The following is a 22,575-nucleotide window of genomic DNA, read 5'->3' on the forward strand; positions in this document are numbered from 1 at the left end:
GGACATTTTAACAGTATCATTTGCTACCTCTTCTAATAATCCAATGTGCTATTGGACATTTTAACAGTATCATTTACTACCTCTTCTAATAATCCCGTCAGCTCATTAATGTAAACTCCACGGGACGGGGCAGCGCACATGGGGCACAGGGTGAACCAGAATCCTTTGCTTTCTGAAACCCAAGGCACTCTTTGGGTGGAAAATGTTCTCTGGGCCCTAACTCTTCAGTGTGGTCGTTGCTGAAGGACCCTAAATGGGGGCCCTGCAGCTGGGAGTGGTGAGACACTGACACTGACCAGCTGCAGCACCCCAAGTTCTATTGACATTGGGAGTGATGGTAAAGCACAGAAATCTTCTGACACTGTAGCCTCTATAACTATAACAGGGTTTGGTTTCTCCTGACGGGAAATCTGAGTGAATCCTGTCACACTGATCGTTGTATTCCCGTGTCCCACAGCACAGGTTTCTGTAACTGTCCCTTCATTGACTCTGTTACGAGGCAGAGCCCATTGACAGAGTTCTGGCCACCACACAGGGTGGGCCCTCCAAGGGAACCCCATTCCTCCCAACTTCAGCTGAGAACATACCCAACAATTAGTGACACTGAGTGCTTTGGCTACCTTGGTCTTTAAATTTCCAAAACATTTTGATGACTGATCTCTTGGTGAAACTCTGGAAGTGTTTTGGCAAACGTCAGTAGTACTTTAGTGACACCGTTCTTCATTCTTTTTGCTCAATCTCATTCAAGTTAGGAACAATAATTCTGTTGTCCATGGAGCTGGCACCTTTTTAATTACAGTATAATGCTCCAAGGTCCTTTATTGTTCAGCTTTATCATGTTGTCTGTGGGTAACAAGGCTTGGTGGGGCCCTTTCCCCTTTGGCTGGAAGAGGGCCAGGACCTCTATTTAAAGAAAAAAAAAAGGTAAAGAAAAAAAAAAAAATTAGATGAATTGTAAAAGATACAAGTAAAATCCAAGTGCTAGTGAAACAACTTCTGTAACTTTGCATTAAGAGGTAAATGATCTTTTTAAAAAGAGAACTCAGTTATTTACATTGTAAATGTGCTGATGGCATGGATCCATCTTACTGACCTCAACAGCCTTTTTTACAGTTTTTGGGGTTTGTTTCCAACATTGTTATTTTAAATTGTGGTCAAAGCAATAGGAAATTGATTGGGGCCCTTCGAGCTCCAGGCAGGACTGGGAATCTCAACTCTGTCAAACCCCAAATCCTTTAGAAGATGACCTTCCTTGTCACTCTGTGAATGAGCTGCACATTCCCTCTGAAATTGTCAGGGGTTTCTTACAGATGAAAAATCCCACTTACGGCTTTTTGCTCTGGTTTGGAAGTGGGAAGGGCAATTCTCCATCCATCAGCTCCAGACTGCACTGCCTCAGGAACACAGCTCACTTGCCAGCTTTGGCCACTCGTGGCACGTCTAGAGGAGGAAGAAAGTGCAACTGCACGATTCCAGCCAAAAAGAAATGAAGAATGAATAGTGGAGATCCAGGCATTCCTGTGGAGATTCAGGGGTTCAGCTGGGACTATGGGGAGTTTGGGTCCTTGCCAATTGGATGTGTGTCCCCAGCTGCAATCTCCTGGCCTGCAGGGGAGTCTCACTCACCGGCCAAAGCAGAAAGCTCAGGCACTGTGCTCGGAATAGGCTTGTCTGATGCAAAGCTGTCAGAGCAATGTGAGGGCAGAGCCAGCCCAGCTGTGCCCAGGGCAGAGCCCAGCAGAGCCCTGGCAGAGCCCAGAGCAGCCTCAGCACCCGCAGAGCCCGGCTGCAAGGAGAGAAACCAGAAACTGCCCGTCAGCTGAAGGCTGCTGTCCCCTTGTCCCAGCTGCCCACAGAGCCCAGGCCATGCTGGCTGTGCCCAGAGCTGTGCCCAGAGCTGCCCATCACTGCTGCCTTTGGGAGCAGAGCAGGAGGGCAGGACATTCCCAGCCTGCAGCCAGCCACGGCACATCCAGCCCCTCAGCAGCTGCCCAGAGCAGGAGCCTCCTTGTGCTTGTTGCTGTCTCTCAAAAGCTCTGATCCCACCATGCCAAGCAGACGGGGACTCACCTCACGCCATCCTCCGCTGGGAGAAAAGCTGGTCCCAAACGATGTCCTCAGCCTTCTCCAAGGGCACGGCCCATCCACGCTGCAGCTGCTCCCAGGCACTTCCCAATCCCGACTGGACCTTACATAGAACGCTTCCTCTAGAAAAACAAACAACAAACTGTTGAAAAGAGATTAGAGACAAAGGGAAACAAGAAAAAAACTCTTTATCTCTGTCAAGGGCCTGAGGAAGGCCCAACCCCTACATGCTAGGGAAAATCCCACCCAAAGGGGAGAGAAGCCCACACTTTCTCTCTTCCTTCCTACACTGCCCCCCAAAATAACAGTGATCCCAAAGCAAACAAGGGCAGTGGAGCAGCCCAAGCCCTTCCTTGCCTGCAAAGCAAAGCAGCCCCTGCACAGGTTCTGGAATCCCACCTCTGCTCCCACCATGGAGGTTTGTTTGTGTCAGGCTGGCTGCCTCAGCCCCAGCCCCAGCCCCAGCCCAGGCCATGCTGGGTGCTGGGGGCTGTTGGCAGGGCCAGGAGCCAACCCCCATCTTGTATCCACCCAAGCCTGTGCCCCCAGCCCTGCCAAAAAGCAGCTGGGCAGCGACTGAAGTTGCATCTGCCCCAGCACAGGGGGAACCTTTTGTTCCCAGCCAGCCTGTGCAATGCCCAAATCTGGGAGCATTTCCCCGGCTGTGGACTCATCTGCGAATTTGCTGTGGAGCCAGGCTTTGAAGACGGTGCCAGAAGTCCATCATCTTCAGCTGCCAGTGGCCAACTTGAGGAAGAGTTTGTCATCCTTGATGTCATCCTCACTGTCTCCAGCAGCAGCAGCCCCAGCTGGTACAGCTTCTCCAGGGGCTCCTTCTCCTTCCCTGGGGCTCAGACCAGGCTGTCAGGGTTCTGCCCAGGGCCCCAGCTCTCAGGGAAGCAGGACAAGCAAAACCAGCTCAGATGGCAGCCACCAGTGCTGGGCAGAGCAGCTCAGCTGCAGCACAAGGGCTGTGTGTTCCCACCCAAAGATCCCAGTGCATTGATACAGGCAGGGAAAAAAGTCTGGGTTTCCTTGCTTCTGATTGCCAGGGCATGTGTGGACCTGTAACTTACCAGGGCCCTGGAGCAAAGTGTGCATGTGGCTCTCTCCCTTCTTCTATGGCAGGTGAATATCCTGTATCCAAGGTTCACAGAACAGGTCTTCTAATGAAGGTCTGTCCAAGAAGTGCATGGATAAACACCACCTGATAAGATCTTGGCACTCTGGGCAGAGAAACCAGAAACCACCGGTCAGCTAGAGAAGGCTCCTGTCTGCTTTGCCCCACTCTTCCCATGCCCAGGCCATGCTGCTTTTGTGCTCAGAGCTGTGCCTAAACTTTCCCATCAATTCTCTGTTGTGGAGGAGAGCAGGAGAGCAGGACATGTGCCACCTCCTCAGCGGCTGCCAGAGCGAGATGCTCACGAGCTGCTGCTGTCTCCCAGCACTGGTATTCCCCCGTGGCCAGAGATGAGGATCCACCTGGAGAGAGCCGCTGTGGCAGCGAGAGCTGATGGTCCCAGCTGATCTTCCGGCCCCTCCTGAAAGGGTGCTGCCCGCAGACCATCTGGTGCAGCAGGATGCCCAGGGACCAGATCGTTGCTGCCTCTCCGTAGTACCAGCCCAAGTGGGTCCATTCCGGGGGGCTGTATGACAGTGTTCCTGTGGAATACAGATGGAGTTCATCAGAGGGATGCTGCTGCTTCCAGAGCCTGGCCCCAGCATCCCTGGGCATGTAGGGGCTGCCCCAGTGGCACACGGGGCGACTGCTGCACTCTCGCCAGCACCTGGGACTTGTGTACAAACTCAGGGCTGGACAAGGAGCCACTGGTGCTGGAAGAGGGCAGCAGAAGCCCCAGCAAGGCCTGACCATGACATGCAAAGCAAAAACCCACTCAAGGCTGGGGGAAAAAAACATGTCCTTATCCTCCCTGCCTGCAGTGCCCCAAAAATATTATGAAGCCAAGACAAACAAGGTGAGTGGAGCAGCCCAAGCCCTTCCTCTCGCCTGCACACCAAACTGGCTGGTGCACTGGTCCTGGACCCCTCCTCTGCTACCCCCACGCACAAGTGCTTTTGTCAGGCTGGCTGCTGCTGCTCTAACCCCAGCCCCAGGCAGAGTGGTGGGCAAAGGCTGCCAGCGGGGCTGGAAGATGCCTCCCCACCCAGCCCTGCTCAAAAGCAACTCAGCTGAAGACTCAGTACCCTGACTGGCAGCAAAAGGGAGGATCCTCGCTGCCACACCCAGCTTGGCCTTTGAGATGTTGGGCCATGAGATGGCGGGACCAGGAGCACACCCCTGCCCAGGCTCACCTGCAAAGTGAGTGTAGGCTGTGTCTTGCAGGTAGGTGCCACAGCCAAAGTCGATCAACTTTGCCTGGCCAGTGGCCAGGTCAACCAGGATGTTCTCTGGTTTGATATCACGGTGCAGGACCCCTTGGCTGGTGCAGTGCCGCACGGCCTCCAGCACCTGACGGAACAGCTGCCGTGCCACCTCTTCAGAAAGGAACCTCCGTGCCCGAATGAAATGCAGGAGGTCCTGAGACCGCTCCGGCCGCTCCAGCACCATCACGATGTTGTTGGGGAGCTCAAGCCACTCCAGCAGCTGGACCACACCAGGGTAGCCAGTGGACACCTTGTCCAGCAGGACGATCTCCAGGGGTGCGCTGGTGCCGTCGGGCTGTGGGAGGACCATGGTGCCACCAGTGGGACTGATGTCGTGCCAGGGCTGGGGAACCCCTCAGCCAGCCCGGGATGCTCTGTGCCCTGCGCTGGCCCCACGCCCGCTCCCCATCGAGGGGTCCTGGTGGCTTCCCCCATGCCGAGCCTCGCCTCATCCCCGCCCGGCACGGCCCGGCTGTTCCCGCTGGCCCCGCTCACTCACCAGCTCGTCCCAGTGCCGGATGCGGTTCCGTGGCACCCTTTTGATGGCCACCTGCAAGCCAAACGCACCACCGGGCTCAGCTCGCCGCCCGCCCTGCCGAGCCCCATCCTCCTGCTTCCTTCTCCTCCTTCCGCCTCCTCCTTCTCTTCCTCCTCCATCCTCCTCCTCCTCCTCCTCCTGCGCCCGCCGCCGGCCCCGCCACTCACCGGGGCACCGTCCGAGAGCCGCGTGGCTGCGAAGACGCTGCCGAAGCCGCCGCGCCCCAGCAGCGAACCCACTCGGTAGCGCTGCTGCAGCGCCTCCTGCGCCTTCCCTGCGGGCGGGACGCGGCTGTCAGCGCTCGGCCCGGGGCCAGGAGCGGCCCCCGAGCGCCCCTCAACCGCCTCGGGCCGGCCATCCCCAGGCCTTCGGTCTCGGGAACGGGACACGGGAGGCTCGGGGCCAGCGGCCGCGCTGCTGAGCAGCGGCGGAGCTCGGGCCGGGGAAGCCGCGGCGGAGGCGGCAGCGGCCGTGCCGCGTGTGTCCTCCGCGGGGCCCGGGAGGAGCCGGGGCCGGGGCCGGGGCCGGGGCCGGAGCCTGCGCCGGGGCCGGGGCCGGGCTCGGGCCAGGCGGAGCCAAAGGGCCCAGCCCCAGGCACTGATGCCCGCCCAGCAGCGCCACCGCCAGCACAGCCAGAGCCGGGCGGAGGCGAGACCGCGGCGGGGCGGGCGGGGACGGGGACGGGGCAGCCCCGCCCGGGGCCGGGGGCGGGCCGGGGGCATGGCCCAGCCCGGCATGGGGGAGAAGGAGGCGGGGAGAGGGGAGGGATAGCGGGTAAGGGACACCGAGAGGACAGCGGGAGAGAAAGAAGAGAAAGAAGAGAAAGAGAAAGAAGAGAAAAACTGCTTTTGCTGCCGCTGCTGCCGCTGCTGCTGCCGCCGCTGCTGCCGCCGCCGCCGCTGCTGCCTCTGCAACTGAAGCACCGAGGCCGTTTGTCCGCGTGTCCGTTCCCCGCTCGCCCCACGGCCGAGCCCCGCGCGCCCCGGGGACAGCTCCTTCATCTGTCCAAACACGGGAACTTTGCAGTGTTGAGCCCAGATCCAGAGTCCTGACTCCTGCACACTGGCAGGGGAATCCCCTGCGCTGTGTCGCTGCTGTGCATTGTCCTTGCTGAGGTTCAAACACTATTGGGGCACATTCCCTTGGTGTAGGATTCATACCTGACCCAAGCACTGCACTTACGTCTCCAGCGTTGCTTGCCAGTAGAAACAGGGGAAGGAAAACTGCGTGTAGCTCCTGGTGTTTTAGAGTGTTTATAACTTGCTAAGTGACCCATCTTAGAGGTGAGATCCATTTGGAATTCATGGCATGGAGAAGTCGTGCAACATGGAAAAGGGGAGCATAGAAACAAAGAGGAAAACATCTTAGATAGTTTATTTCATTTTCATTTCACTTCTGCAAAGCTGTTCCACTTTTCCAGGAATCTTCCCCTGTCTGCTCTTGTCGAGAAACTCTCATGGAGAGCAAGGTCGAGCTTCTGTCCCAAGATTTGCCACCTACTGCAGCTTCTTTTGGCTTTCTACACTGCACTGTGTGTGCAGCACGACTTTTGCAGCAAAGCAGGCCAAATGTTTGGAGAACTTTACATGTCCTTTCTTTTCCTGGGGGGTGGGGGAGTTGTGCCACTGGTGAAGTGGCACAATTGTGACTGTTTGTCCTGGTTTAGGGCAAATTTTGTGAGGAAACCTCCAAAAGGAGTCCGTCTGCAAATGAAGTTCAAGCAGCCCCTCCCCCTACTATTTCAGGAGAAGACTTCCCTGGAGAAAAGTGAAAAAAAAGCAGTGTATTTAACAAGTAAAGTATTCACAAGCGTGACTAATATGAAATAAAACCCTACACAGTTCTGAAGAGATGGCAATTCAGAAAGTCCTTTTTGTAGGTTGTAGTTGGCTCACTCGGTCTCTTCTCAGTCCCTCTGGCCCTGGAATGCAGGGTCCCAGACCTCGGTGGGCCACAGGTGTGAGCTGCCAGTGTTTTTCTGGGTTTTCAGTCCAGAGCATATTTAACCAGTTCCAAGAAAAAGGAAAGCCACAGTCCGAGCTGAGCCTTCTCTGCCTCAGCTAGCTAAAAACCAAATTGCTAGACCTGGGCTGTGAAGACACCGAGAAATTTCCAAATCTGGGCAGTGGTGGTGCCAGCAAACACCACACCTGGGTGGTGCTGGAACTGGAAATTATTGGCTGTTGGCTTTCTGTGGCAGCAAATCCCTGGACTTGGGATGTGCTGGCACTAAGAAGTTTTCAGATCTGTGCGCTGGCGGTGCCAGCAAACACCAGATCTGGGCCGTGTTGTTGGCAGCAAGAGAAATCTGCCAGATCTGGGCACTGCTGGCACCAGGAAATTTCCAAACCTGGGCACTGGCGCAGCAAACAAGATGTGGGCAGGGCTAGACCTAGTGCCAGGAAGTTGCCAGGTTTGGATTTCTGTGCCTGCAAATTGCTGCACTTGGGCTGTGCCTGAAGAGGGAAATTTCCAGATCTGGGCACTGGCAGTGCCAGCAAAGACCACATTTCAGGCTCCAGGTGCCAGGCAGGACTGGATCTGGACCCCTTCCTCTTTTCCTTCCTTCCTTCCTGGGGTCCTGCTGCCAGCAAACCCCAGACTGGGTGGTGCCGGGCAACAGGAATTTGCCAGGTTTTAGCTTTCTTTGCCAGCAAATTGCTGGACATGAGCGGTGACGGAAGAGGGAAATATCCAGATCTGGGCACTGGTGGTGCCAGCAAACACCAGTGAAACCTTCTGGTCCGCACGCAGACGGATGACCAGTGGTTTCCCCGAGAACTGGCTCTGGCGACTTTACAAAGAAAGACTGCTTTGATCTGGTTGTCTGGAAACAGAACTTCAATGAAGGTGAACACAACAAACAGGACGGCGTGCAGAGTACAGAGAGCGAATGAGAAGAAAGCCTGGGTCCAGTGTCCAGCAGGGATATTGATGCATTTATATATGGGGAGGGGTAAAGGCGGGATCTGAGGGCAGGATCCAAGAGGAAGGAACGATTCAGAATATGACAATTTTTGCAGTAAAAAGTAAGCAATGGTGGCAAAGAGAAGTCAGAACTTTCTAGTAACTATCTGCATAACTGAACAAGAGGATTATGGGTGGGAGCTCCTGCTCACCCTAACCAGAGAGGGTTTTCCCAAGGCTTTACATCAAGGTCTCGCTCTTTTAAACCAACCCCAACAGACCAGATCTGGGCAGTGCTAATGCCAGCACCGGGAAGCTACCAGGTTTTGGCTTTCTTTGCCAGAAAATTGCTGCATTTGGGTTGTGCTGACACTGGGAAATTGCCAGATCTGGGCACTGGCAGTGCCAGTGCATGCCAGATCTGGGCAGGGAAAGTGCTGGCACTGGGAAATTGCCTAATTTTAACTTTCACTGCCAGCATGTTGCTGGAGTTATGCTGTTCAGGAATCCAAAAAATTCTGGATCTGGGCACTGGTGGTGTCAGCAAACACAAGATCGGGTTGGTGTAGGCACCATGTCTATGCCTGGTTTTGGATTTGTGTGCCAGCAAATTTCTGGACTTGGGCTGCGCCGGAACAGGGAAATTTCCTGGTATGTGCTGCATGAATCTTTCAGATCACAGCAAGTGAGTCCATACACAAAAGCATCCAAATTCTCAGAGAGGGAGTCAAGAAACTGCAAATAGAAGATGATGAAGACTGGCTCAAATGACTATTCAAAAAATGGAACTTATCTGGTTGGGCTTTATCTTTGGTCAGACGGGTTTACTGATTTTTGGAGCTGTTGTTGTTGTGTTTCTATTGTTACCCTATTTTGTAAGTTGTCTATTAAGAGCTGTCCATAAATCTTTACAGAAAAATTTTCTAAAGAGAGGGGAAGATGTGGAAACACACCTGGCTGGAATGAGTGGTGGTTTGGCCTCAGTATGAGACCACGAGGAACAGGACACCTAGTCAGGTCATGGTGAGACGAGTGGGGCCATGGGAGTCAATATGTTAATAGAACTATCCAACATTTGGTCAGGTTTCTGGTTCTTGTTCTCAGTTGGTTTGGAACCTGTTGTGTGTAAGGTCATGTTCCAAGTTTGTGATTGGACCCTTGCCCTCAGAAGACCCCTCTGCCTTGTTTCGTTCACCATGCCCCTGGGTCTTTGGATCTTGCCCCCAGAATATGCAGTTTTCCACATTTGTTATTTTGTTATTAAAGTCTTTATTTTTTGGGCAAGACCATGGTACCCATTCCTCATTTATTTTGCCAGTTCCCCCAGCCAAGCCAAACTAGGGATCAGAGCGAGAGAAGACTGCGACAATGGAGTGGTAGGAAGTGCAAGGGAACACAGAGAGAGGTTGACACAGCAATTCAGGGTTGGAATAGGAAAGGCAAGCCAAGTTAGAGGAGGGGTGGGACTGGCAAGGCAATGGAGGAGAAGAAAGAAGTAAGCAGATGATGACGGTAAGGCAAAGGGTCTGCAAGGTAATGCAAGGCAAGGGAGGGGTAGCAGTGCCATGCAAGAAAAGGGCTGGGCCTATAAGGCAAGGCAAGTGACAGGTAGGCAAGGGAAAGAGAATAAGGAAGAGTAATGCAATGGCAGGAGAAAAAGGAGTAGGAAAGTCAAGGTAGGGTATGAGTGAGCAGTGCAATGCAAGATAAGGGAATTGTAAGATGGGCAATGGAAGGACACAGAGGCTTCAGTAAAGCAAGAGTAGGGATGGTCAGGCATGGCAAAAATATTTGGGGTAGGGTAAGAAAGGCAAGACAAGGCAAGGCAGGAGTAGGCAAGGAAGTGAGACTCAGGAGAAGGAGGCAACAGAAGGCAAAGCCAGGGAAAATAGCAGAAGAAAAGTCAAGATAGGGGATGGGTGAGCAAGGCAATGCAAGGCAATGGAGTCATAGGAAAGACAAGGGAAAGACATGAGAGATCAGTAAGGCAATACATAGCTGCAGAAGACAAGGCAAGGCAAGGCAAGGGACGAGAAGGATGTGAATGGCAAAATAAAGCAAGGAAGGTGTAAAATGGGCAAGGCAAGGCAACAGGAATGCCTTGCATGCCTATCCCCACCTTGAAATAGCTAAATTTATCTTCTCTGCCCTTCCATTGTCTTGTCTTCCCCTGCTTAGTCCTACTAACCTTGCCTACTCTAACCTGACACTGCTTCACTGCCCCCTGTGTATCTTTTCCTTGTCCTTCCTACCACCATTCCCTTTCATTGCCTTGCTTACCCATCCCCCACATTCACCTCCCTACCCCTTTCTTCCCTAGCCTTGCTTTGCCTTGCCTTCCCTTCCTTTGACTTGCCTTGCCTTTTCTACTCTCCCTGCCTTGTCTTAGCAACCCCTTTTTGCCTTTCCCTTGTCCTTCCTTCAACTCCACTGCCTTGCATTGCCTTCCTCACCCATCCACAACCTTGAACTTCCTATCCCTTTTTTTCTTGTCCTTGCCCTGCCATCTCCTCCTTGCTGTGCATGGGCGAGCAAGGCAACGCAAGGCTTGCATTGGACTTTGCATTGCTTTCTGAGCCCTCTGTGTCCTACTTTTACCCTTCCTAACACTACTTCCTTGTTTTGCCTTGTTGCTCACCCATTCCCCATCCTGAGGTTTTATCGGGGACCAGTTTCCACATATGTCAGACAAACCCCCCCAGTGCTGACAGGTACATTTTCTTACTAATATAAAATATTACATACATATCATTCTACTGGCATGATTTATCTTTATTACATATAACAATCCCCACCCTTCTACATTAACCCATCAATTCATGCCTAAAAACTCTATATTTAATGATTTCTTCCCTTAGTTTGGTGCAATTACTTTTAATCTTACCTAAAAAGAAAGAACCCTCAGTTCCCTCTTAGTTCCCATCACCCCATTCTTCTTTTGGAATTTCTTGGTAAAGCCTGTAAGTATTCCCTTCTTCTTTTACTTGCCCCTCGAACTTGGCATAGGCTTTGGCTGCTCTGCTGTGTGGGTTTTCTTCACCTAGTTTCATTATTTTAGATACCTGATTTATTTTTCCAGTTGCACACTCTGGGTCCGTGGGCATGGCTGCTACCTGCATCACTTGTACCACTGAGTGTATTAACCTGATAAAGCAGGGTACCATGCAGGGCAGGAATATGATTCCGGCTATTGAACACAATGCAAAAAGTACGACCTTTTCCCCCCAAGTACTATCAAACAAATGGTCCCATCAGGATGCTTGGAGGATGGAGTTCCACTTTTGCACTGGAACGTGTCTACCTTTTTGATTTCAGTTGCCAAGCCTCTGATGGTCTCTTTAGTTCTTGTGCTACCTGCTTTATTTTATTCTCCGGGTCCACCCCCTCTTTATTTCTTGAGAAGCAGAATGTCCTATCATGTTGCAGACAGACCCTGTCATCCTGATCCTCTAAAAGGTCAAGGATAACTGGTTCATTTTCGAGGGACAATTTATTCTTATATTTCAAATTCCCTCCAACCCAATATGTCTTTCCACCCATCACACACATTCCCAATTGATTATTATCATAACACCGTGGTTTAGCCTGAAAATAAGCTACAAATGCTGACTCCATTTTTCCCCCAACCCATAATGTGCGATTATGCTTATCGCAGATAGGGACAGGTATTCATTCAGCATTCCTCTTGCATGGTACGTCCTTGCCGCCGGGGCCTCGTACATCCGTGCTGGGTAAGCAACCTGAATGTGTACTAATTTTGAGGCACATTGCTAGACTCAGGATCATCAGGACCCCCACTATGAAAACTCCTCTGCCTCTGCCTTCGCCCAACTGGGTTGCAACCAGCGGCGGGGTAAACCATCTTCTTGGCAGCAGGAGTAGTTGTCTGTGGTGTTGTACCTGGCCCGAGCTGCATCCCTCCGTTTAAAGATGCCCCACCTTGATAGTTTAACTGAGTCTGCGCTGCAGGGTACTTTGTTTAATCTCTGGCACTCAACAGTAATGATCTGAGCTTTTGACCTTAGTTTTCCCTTCACCCCATTTTGGAATAGGTGAAACCACACTAAGGAATCTACTTCAAGTATACCCAGACTAGTGGTGAGCCCTAAAACACGGCTAGTCAGGCACTGTTCTTCCTCCTGGCATTTATCACACAAACCCTTTGGGTTTGTTTTGCTGTATCTGTAGTTAAGAGGACAAAACAAAACCAAACAAAGCAAAAGCCTTCCTAATGAGTGATAAAGGAGCCTCTCTCCAAGTTTTGATGAGCACCTTGTCCCTGGGTTGCACTTTATGTATGGAGAAACCAAAGGGGGTACTTTGTGTTATTATTCTCTGCTTTCACAATTCCTGCAGATTCTTGTTCATGGACATGTGATACAGCTGGATCTGTCCATCTTCTATCCTCGGGTGCCCCACCAGCATGCCGTGTTCGTAGGGCATCCCATATAGCATTTTAACGGGTGTCAGCCCAGTCTCAGAATGAGACAGGGTCCAAATATGTAACAGGACTAAGGGGAGGCATTTTAACTAGGACATTTTGTTTCCAAAATCAATTTAACCAATTGAGCTTTTAGTGTTTAATTCATTCTCTCGACTTGCCTGATTAACTTTTTGGCAAATCATACACCCTTACACCTCTTGTTTCACCAATTCATAAATCCCCTTACACTCGAAGAATCTCGGGAATTGCTCTGTCAGGGCCTGAGCTCTCCAGTGTGTCTGTTGATGTAGTCTCCGTAGGGTTTTTCTGTATAATCTTTAGACAATAGCTCCCTCCCATTGGGCAATTTCCACTTACCTCCTTCTAGCTGGCCTCCTATATTTTTGTCCCCCTCAGTTTTTTTTGGGGAAGGATGTGGGGGATATTTCCAGACCTTCCCTTCTTCGATTCCCGGGGTACTTACCTCCAGTAAAGCTGCGCTTTTAGCTTCTTTGCCTGCTAAGTTATTTCCTTGGGCCCTAAACTGCATTCCTGCTTGTGCCCTTTCACGTGGACTATGGCAATTGCTTCTGGCCCTCTAATGGCCTTTAAAATTTGCCTGATTAATTTTTCATGCACTAGCCCTCACCCCCGAGTGTTAAGTAGCCCTCTTTCTTCCCAAATTTTTCCAAAAGTGTGTACCACTGCAAATGCATATTTTGAATCTGTGAAGATCGTTCCCCTTTTCCCCTTTAATTTCTGTAAAGCTCTTAAATACTGCATACAGTTCACAAGTTTGTGCTGACTATGTGGCATTCAGGGGTTCTGATTCTATTAGTTCCCCCAGGGGAGGGGGGAAACGGAGGCGGCGCCAATAAGGATAGGACAGGGGCGGGGAAAACACCCCAGGAAAGCAGGAGACCCCGGGGACAGGGACGGGGATGGGAAAGGTGGGGGGTGGGGGGGAGGCGGGGGATTACAGGAGAAATTACAATTCCCCACAGGTAGCCAGCCCAGAGATGGGTCATTCCTCAAGGTGATCCAGGGAACACCTGGATGATGAATATGTGATAAATATCTAAGATTCAGATAGCCAGAGTCATCAAGTGATACATCTCAATGCGGATTCCAGGGAACTCAATCATGGATGTACATCACTCCCCGGACATGGTTTTGTTCAGTTCACGGCAGAGAAAAAGACTCCACATAAATATGTGAAATTCTGAAAGGAAGAAAATGGAACTCTGCCCCGGGCAGAGTAAACTGTATAAAAAGCAATCTAACAGGATGGTCGGCGTGAACATAGGAGACCTTATGCTTTAAAGGTCGGACCCGTGTTTCACCCAGTGCTGATCCCGGACTCGGCACTGTTTTTTATCTCAGACCTAATCTCAGTTGTGAGATAACCATCTATTTTTATTAATTATGAAATTTGGCTTGATCATTTTTACCTGTAACAACTTGTTTCAGCAAAGGCCTCCATGCTAAAGTAAGGAAATGTTGAAGTAGCTGTGATCCCATGAGAAGTTTGAACAGAGAAAAAGAACAGAGTGGTAAGACCCTGTACCCTCAGGGAGAGAAGACCTCAGTTCCCAGAGATGAAAATTATTTCAGAAATAGATGAAGAGAACCTTTGCTCTTAAACAGCTCATCTTTAATACCCCATAAGCTGACATGGCCTATAAACACAGCTGTGGGAAAGGCTGTGAAAAAATGGGAGAGACTGTACAATTGCAGATTTTTCCAGGCAGCTGCTATTCGTGGAAATGAAAAGCCATGAGAGAACTGTTTTCTTGTGGAGAAGTCTCCATAACATTAACATGAGGAACTTTTCTCCCTAAGTGAAGTGAAGAAAGACTATTCTAGAGGTGGTAAACTGACTGAAAATTTTAGATGTTGCTTCTTTACATTGTCAGGTTGTATGGAGAGGAAAAGTGTTCTGACAGTTCTGATCCTCATTACTCTTTCTTTTAGTTACTGTTAATAAACTTTTCTTCAAAACCTTTTAAAGTTTTGAGCCTACTTTGCCGTTCTCCTAATCCTATCTCACAGCAAGAAATGAGTAAGTGTATGCTAGTGAGTGCACTGGTAATTAGCCAACACTGAACCCACACACTAATTAATGCATTGATGGAGAAATCTCAAATTGGTGAACCAAGACAACTACACAAACTTCCTCATGAACTGCCCCAGACAGGAAGGAAATCAAGGCAGAGCCGTGGTTTGTCAGGACTTGCTTGATCCCAATGAGCCCCATGGTGCATTTGGAGCTGAGCCCTGGAATCTCAGGGCCTGCGAGGAGATAGCACAAACCATTCCAGGAGTCCAAGTCAGAAGAAAACCCCAAAATGTCTCAAAACATAAATGGGTCCTACTGAGGTCCAGCCCAATGCAGGCTCCTCATGGACTCCTTGGAGGGGAGAAGTTGAGGCCAGGATGGCACAAAAACCTCTCAGAGACTCAAAATGGCACAAAACCCGCTCACTTTGGAAAGGAAATTCTAATGTACCTTAGAAAAGTTGAGTATCTCAAAGCATTAATGAGCCCCACTGAGTGTCAGTACAAAGCTCTCAAGGGACTCATTAAAGCAGATAATTGGGGCCATGATTGCACAAACCTCTCACAGAGTCTGTATCAAAAGGGAAACACCAAGTACCTTAAAAGAACTGCAGTACCTTGAAGCATTAATGAGCCCCACTGAGTGTTGTTCCTGACAACAGAGACTAATTCCAGCAGATAATTGCAGGCCATGATTGCACAAACCTCTCAGGGACTCCAAGGCAAAAGCCCAAGTCCTTTGAAGAACCTGCCGTCCCTGGGAGCATGAAGGAGGGCCCAGGGCCATTCCTGACCAAGGCTCCCCAGGGCCTCTTCCCAGCAGCTCCCTGAGGCCAGGAGTGCAGGGAGGCAGAGGCTCTGTGTAGGCAGCTCAGCTGCTGAGCAGAGCCTGGGCTGGCTGGAGGCAGCAGAAAGGCCAAGGCCTGAGCCCCAGCCCCAGGGAAGGCAGATCCTGTCCCTCCCCGCCTGCTCAGGGCTCTGCCGGGAGCACTGGCATAGGGAGGGATGCTGAGGGCAGGACAAGGGATGACAGTGCCCAGCCTGGCTGGGGCTGTGCCAGGAGGCCCCAGTGCCTCAGGACAAGGTGTCTCCTCCTCACAGCCCTTGGTGGCAAGACGCTGCTGTGCCCCAGGGCACCAAGGCCTGGCTTCTCCTGGCCACTGCCAGCCTTGCCAGGGCCCTTGGCCATGTCCAGCACAGCTTGTCCTGCACTGTCCCACAGCTGCTGCTGTGTCCCTGCAGGCTGCACACTCCCATCTCGCTGCCCCCCGGGCCCTGCCCTGCCATATCCAGCCCTGCCCTGCCCCTGCCATGCCCAGGGCATGTCTGCAATTCCCCCAGGATATTGGTGGGGATGGGCAAGTGTTCCTGAGGGCACAGGGAGGGGACAGCTGGGCTGGACTGACCCAAGGGATCTCCCATTCCATGCAATGTCATGGTCAGCAATAAACTGAGGGAAAGGAAGGGCATAGGGCTGGCAGGGAGAGCTGTGGATATTTTTCACCAAGACATTTCCCCATAAGGCACGCAGGGGCTTGGAGACCCCATAAGGTGCATGAGGGGCTAGGGTCCCTTGTGACACACAGAGGGATATTTTAGGTTCCCTCTGAGGCATGGAGGGCACTGGCCCTGCCTCCATCAGGGCCTGGCACAGACAGCCCCGCAGGCAGAGCGGCGGGACCGGCACCACTCAGCGCCCGAGGAGACAGAACCGATGCCAGAGGAGCCAGGGGGGCCCTGAGCAGGGCTCTGGCGCTGCTCCCCCGGCTCTCCTGGGCCTGTGGCCATCCCGGGCACCAAGGGCTCGCTCTGTGCCGCGTTCTCCCTGCCCGACAGGGATCCAGGTCAGCACCCGGCTCCTTCCGCTGCCTTGAGAATGCTGACGGCCATTTGGGGGTGGAACTGAACTTGCCAGGGAGAGAATTCATAGGAGACTTGTTTAGGCCTTTTACAGACTTGTTTAGGCTCTCTTCAAGTGAGAAACAACTTAAAATCCAAGGCTAAATCATATGGTTCAACGTGAGGGGATTCCTTGAAGACGCTTTGTAACTCCCCGTGGTGCCGGGCCGTGTCCCAGCGAGCACCAACACCCAGGAGCTCTGATGCATGCTGCACGGCTGGCACCAGGGAAACAAGTCAACATCCCTACAGCTGCCCGCTCTGCCTGCAGGGTGTCACGCAACAGCAATGTTCCAGCAAGAACAGGCATTTTTACATCCTCAGGATGATGAGCTCTTGTGGTCCTGGTGGTGGATCAGAGAGAAAAGCCAAATGTGACGGACTGAACTTGACTGTAGGAGAGGGATGGCTCAGCAGCTGGGGGCTTTCCCTGCACATCTGGACAGACCCTGCCTAGCACAGCAGGAAGGGATCCATGGCAGCCTCGCTGCCCCGCTGCTGCTCTCACGGCCTGCAGGGCTGTTTCCCAGCCTGGCCTGGCTGCAGCTTCTCCCCAGCCTCTGCAGGAAGGCATTTGGCACCAGCTGACAGGGAGCCCCAACTGCACCATGGCCCATGCACACCCTGAGATCCCCTGCAATTTCCCAGTCCCTGAGCACGTCTGGAGGGGCAGATGTTTGAAGGAGGGTGGGCCCTGCAGCAGCCCCAGTAACCTGGTCTTTATCCTGAATCTCATCCATGACTGAGACAAGCTTTGCCTCCTGAAGATGCCACCTTCCTGCTGGGGAACAGCCCAAATGATCCAGCTGTCCCTTTTCCTTTCCCCAGAGATGGAAGGAGAGGCTGTGCTGAAGGCTGAGTTTCCCAGAGGAAGCAGTGGCTCATTGGCAGCCTCTGCTGCAGGAAGGGAGGCGCTGCCAGGCACAGTCACAGGAGGTAATTGCTGTGCCTCTGGGCCTGAGCCCTGCTGAGCCTTGAGCTGCCCTCTCTGCTGCTTGGCAGGGCGGGCTCACAGCATTACCTGAGCCCCTTGCAGTGCTCACTTCCCAATGGAAGGGGGATCCCAGCACACCATGGAACATTTCCCATCTGTGCTCCTTTCTAGATTGGGACCGTAACGTGAAGCGTTTGGAAAGAGTGATAAACCACGGTTTAAGGATCTTGAAGTCTGGTGAAGGTAGGTTATCAGCAACCCTTTCCTAACAGAGAAATCACTGTCCAGAGGAATATTTATGTGTGATTTCCTTTAAGACACTTTGATGTTTGATGTATTCTAGAAATCCTGTCCCCCAAATTCCTACTCCTGTGCCCAAGAGCAATCCCACAGGAGGATCACTGTCAGTGGGAGGAAGGAGCATTTAGCTGTCCATCTTCCACCCATGTGCAATGCCAGTGTGTCCTTCCGTGTGCTCTGTGCAGCCCCAGAGAAGAGCAGAGAGGGAAGGGGCCGGGCCCAGGGCTGTGTCCCGGGGCTGAGCCTTTCACAGCTCCTTTGCCAGCCCCAGGGAGCCTGAGCTGCTCCTGCTGCCGCTGTCAAGCCCTGGCCCTGTCTGGGGCTGGGTTTAGAGCTGCTGGCAGCTCTAGGGAATCCTTTCTCCCCTGACTACCCCACAAGGGACTCCTTCCATCCCAGTGCGGGGCCAGCACTGGCATGTGGTCCCCCTACCCCTGCTCCTGAGTGGAAGGCAGAGCTGAGGGAATGCCTTGGAGGGCTCCAATCGCCCAGGGGCACTCACTGCCACTGCAGCCTGAAGGAGAATCTTCAGCAGTGTCCCTGGAGGTGTTCTGTCCTGCCTTTCTTTGCAGCTGAACGTGAGGATGAAGAGGATCTGGATTCCCAACCCATACCCATTACTGAGCCTCTGGGAGATGGTGAGGGTAGGTCAAGGCCTTTCCCCCTGCGAGAGCTGCCAGCTCAGAGCCCAAAGCTCGGCCAGGGGGGCATCGCTGCAGGTGCCAGGACAGAACCACGCACGTGTGTGCCCTCGCCCTGGGCCATCCCCTCACCGCTCCTGGGGCTCAGTGCTGCCCGTGCAGATCTGCAGAGATGACAGAGGCTTCTGTGGCTGTTGAGTTACAGGTGTGGCTGCAGAGAAGACTTTCTCAGGTCCTTTGGTGCATGTTGCTTGCAAGCCCAGCTTCCATCGCAGGGGTGAGTAGTGTGTCCCTGCTGACTCCACAGGCTGAGCACGGGTTTTGTGGTATCCATGCCTGGGAAATGGAAATATTTCTCTTAAGGTCCCCTGAGAGGAAAGAACAAACATATAGGAAGGAGTAAATCCAGGGAGGAATCAAAACATCTTGAAGAAATCCTGAGTGATCTGGAGAGACAGCATGGTGGGTGCATTTCCCTCCCCCTTCCCCTGGGACTCAGCAGCCGGGGGCTGTCCCTGCAGATCTGGACAGGCCGTGCCTGGCACAGCAGGAAGGGATCCATGGCAGCCTCGCTGCCCCGCTGCTGCTCTCACGGCCTGCAGGGCTGTTTCCCAGCCTGGCCTGGCTGCAGCTTCTCCCCAGCCTCTGCAGGAAGGCATTTGGCACCAGCTGACAGGGAGGCCCAGCTGCACCATGGGCCTGAGATGCCTGCAGTTTCCTACTCTCTGGGGAGATGCAGAGAGGCACCTGTTTGCTGGAGGGTGGAGTTTTGGAGCAGCTCCAAAACTCTGGGCATTTTCCTTGTCTTTATCCACCTCTTTGACAAGTATTGCTGGGAGCAGCACAGAACAGCACAGAGGAATTATTGCATGCAGGCTCAGGGCTTTGGGCACTGAGCAGTCCTGTGCCAAGAGGCAGCAAGGTGCCTGCAGGCCCCAGCTCAGGGGGAAACAGAGAGCGAGAATGTCCTGGCCGTATCCACCCTGCTGCCAGCTCAGCAGTGCAGCAGAGCAATGGCTCACGCTCCCCATTGCTCCCAAGATGCAGCTGGCACCTCAACACGTGCTGACAAAATCTGGAAAAGCATGAGAAGAGATTTCTGCCGGGGAACATCTTGTTTGATGAAGTTGATGGTCATTGTGGCTGGTGCAGCACTTGGCCTGATGATGTACTCTGTCGGAATCTGGTATTTCTGTAAGTGAAAATAGTGAGTGTTTTGCTGATCTCAATCTCAAACCACTTCCTTTAAAGGCTGGTAAAAATCAGAGAATATTCCCAGTGAGGCTGCAGTGGAGCTGTGGCCAGTCCATGGCTGTCCAAAGAACTCGGCTGAGGGCTCTGCTGTGCCCAGTGCTTTCCTTGGCCTCTTCATTGCTGAGGCTTGTCCTGCGGGGCCCGCTGGGGCTGCAGCCAGTGCTGGCTCCCACTGAGGCTGCCTGGCCAAGAGCAGCCCCAGGGGCACAGGGCAGAGGCAGAGCAAGGTGGGGAGGAGAAAGAGCAAGGACGAGATTGCCCCTGAAAGGCAGAGGCGCTCTGGGGCCCGCTCCTGGCCAGGGAGCCTGCCCAGAGCCGTCCCCTGCTCGCCGGGGCCTTGAGGGGCAGCTGTCCAGCTGGGCCAAGGTGTGCCAGCCGCTCCAGCCGTGCTGGGGAGCCCTGCCAGCTCTGGGCCCTGCTGTGCAGGAGGCTCCCTGTGTGCCACTGGCAGCTGGGGCCTCAGCCACTGCTCTCTCCCAAGGTGCTGCTGTGCATCTCCAGGAGACGAGCCTAACAAGTCCGGCAGAGAGAACTTGACCCGTGTTCCCAGCTCTTCACGTCTGTCCCCATCTGCCCTGCCGCAGCTTCTGGACCATCTTGAGCCATTCCCAAAACAAACCCCTCCACAACAAGACCCTCTGCCCCTGAGCCCCCTGGTCCTGTTCCCCTCCCATGACTGAAGGCGGGCAGGCCCCACCTGCCAGGGCAGTGCTTGGCCCATATTTTATGTTCAAATAAAGTAATAAGAGTTGTCAGAGATATGTCCAGGTGTTTCCAACAGCAAAGCCCACCCAGCACCAGCACTGGCTGAGTTCCATGGCCAGGAGCAGCCATGGATGCCCACGGTGAGGGCAGGCAGGAGCCAGGCAGGGGCTGCTGTGACCAGCGGCGGGGCTCCGAGGGGCTGGGGGAGCCCATGCTGAGCATCCCTGGGCTGAGGGCACATCTCCTTCAGTGGGATCATCTGGGCCTGGACATCCTCCAGTAGCATGTCCAGGAAAAGAGAGAAGCCATCAAGAACATCTGCAAAGACACAGCCTGAGCAGCAATGCCAGCAGGCAAAACAAAACTCCTCCCCAATTAACACACAGTTGGTAAAACCTAATTGATGGGCCATCACCAATCCAGGGTGCTGCACAGGGTCTGCTCCTCTGGGCGAGGGAGGGAAGGGAAGGGAAGGGAAGGGAAGGGAAGGGAAGGGAAGGGAAGGGAAGGGAAGGGAAGGGAAGGGAAGGGAAGGGAAGGGAAGGGAAGGGAAGGGAAGGGAAGGGAAGGGAAGGGAAGGGAAGGGAAGGGAAGGGAAGGGAAGGGAAGGGAAGGGAAGGGAAGGGAAGGGAAGGGAAGGGAAGGGAAGGGCTGTGTGGCCTTGGGGCCTGATGGGGCTGAGAAACAGCCCCAGAGGCACAACAACCCAGCTGCAACCACACTTGATTTCCAGGCCAAAACACTTGGCGTCGCTGCCCTGGGCTTCCCCATAAGGCGTGTGGGGGCTTGGATACCCCATAAGGTGCACGAGGGGCTAGTGTCCCTTGTGAGACACACAGGGATAATTAAGGTTCCCTCTGAGACATGGAGGACACTGGGGTCCACTTGAAGTTATGCATGAGATTTGGAATCCTATGTGAGGCATGCAGAGGACTGGGATCTTTTCCAATGTGTGCAGGGGGCTGGGGGTCTCTGCTGAGCACAGGACGGGGTTTTGGGGTCTCATTTCAGATGTGGAGAGGGCTTCAGGGGTTTGCAGGGGCAGGCTTACCCGAAGACAGAAGAGGGAGGTTTGGCAGTGTCTCGCGGTTGAGCCTGAGCCCCGAGAACGGTGCATCAGGCGACCACACATGCATAGAGACTACTAGAGGCTGACAGTGGCTGAAACCAGGGTTTCAGGGATGAGCCCTGGTTAACAGGAACACCCAGGCTTCTAGAAGAGCCAAACCGCAAAAGAAAATGTCCTCAGTTCAGCGTGATTTTCCATCACCGAGGAGAGAGATAGAGATTTCACCGCCCGAGCCCGGAGGGTAAGTGGGTCTGAGCAGGGTTGGATTCCTGGCGGGTGGCTGGGCTACCTTTTTTTTTCTTTTGAGTTTTAACCACTGTCCACGCCCAGACGGGGGCTGTAGGCTTGCATGTCCCTGGCAGCCAGGAATCTTTTTCTTTTCCGATGAGGACGCAAACTCTCTTGGTCTTTTTTGGGGTAACTCATACTGGAAAGCTCCTTCTCTTTCTCGGAAAGCTGCCTTTTCTACCCTCTCCTCCCTATTCTAGGCTATGGGGGCAGGGGGGGGGTCGAAAGGACACCAATGGGACAGAATTGTAAACGGTGACACGTCAGCTATGGGAGAATTGTTAACATGCTAAGAGAGGCCCTTCACATCCACGCATTTCGTCGGCTTCCAGCCGCGTTGGGCCCCTCTCCTGTAGATTTCCCTCTCGGCTTCTGCGAAGCCCCCCCTTCCTTTTTCCCCGCAGATTCCCCAAACCTTCTCCCTTGGGGATGGCAGCGGCTGAGCCGCCCCAAGCGCCCTGCTGGACACTGTTATCCTCCCTTAGGGGTGGCATTGGCCGTGCCTCCCCGGGCGAGATGCAGTGCACCCAGCATCCCCTCCCAAGATGGCACTGGCCACGTACAGGAACCCCATTTTCCCACCATAACCCTTCTCTTCTGCCCACGTTTCATTGCCAGCCCCTCCCCTCCCCCAATGGCCCTGCACCATCCTGCAGCGGGCCAGCCCCTGTTGGGGGGGAGGTGAGTTTGGATTAATCCCTCAGTCCTTCTTCTGGTTCCCCTTCTGATGGGAGGGATTGCTGTAATTTAACTGAAAGCCTGCTAGGTAATGCTTGTTTTAAAGTACAGATTTAATAAAGTTACACAGAAAGCAAAAATTAAATATTGATAAATAATCTTTATAATAACATTTTAAAATATTTTAAAATCTATGATGGGAGAAATTTCTGTGATCTTTTTCCAGTCCCACAGTGACAAAGAATTCTATAAAGCAAATTACAGCTGAATATTTTCAGCCTTTAAAAATAAGGTAAGCAAAATAGTAGAAAGAGTTACATGTGAGTTGCATTTCCAAAGCAGATGATTGACTTTAATGCTTAAGGCTAAAGAAGGGGAAATGAGAGAATCTGTGTGTTGAAAAAAAATCCA

General features: G+C 53.0%; 1 long non-coding RNA gene across 1 annotated transcript; it reads right to left on the reverse strand.

Moving 5' to 3' along the window:
* Positions 1-761: 761 nt before the first annotated feature.
* LOC140681161 (uncharacterized) lies at positions 762-1,410 on the reverse strand. The gene is made up of 2 exons (XR_012052392.1): positions 1,329-1,410; positions 762-903 (listed from the first exon to the last, which is right to left on the reverse strand). It is a non-coding gene; the product is annotated as an uncharacterized lncRNA (long non-coding RNA).
* Positions 1,411-22,575: the final 21,165 nt, after the last annotated feature.

This window comes from Taeniopygia guttata, chromosome 32, assembly GCF_048771995.1.
Source record: "Taeniopygia guttata chromosome 32, bTaeGut7.mat, whole genome shotgun sequence".
Taxonomy (NCBI): domain Eukaryota; kingdom Metazoa; phylum Chordata; class Aves; order Passeriformes; family Estrildidae; genus Taeniopygia; species Taeniopygia guttata.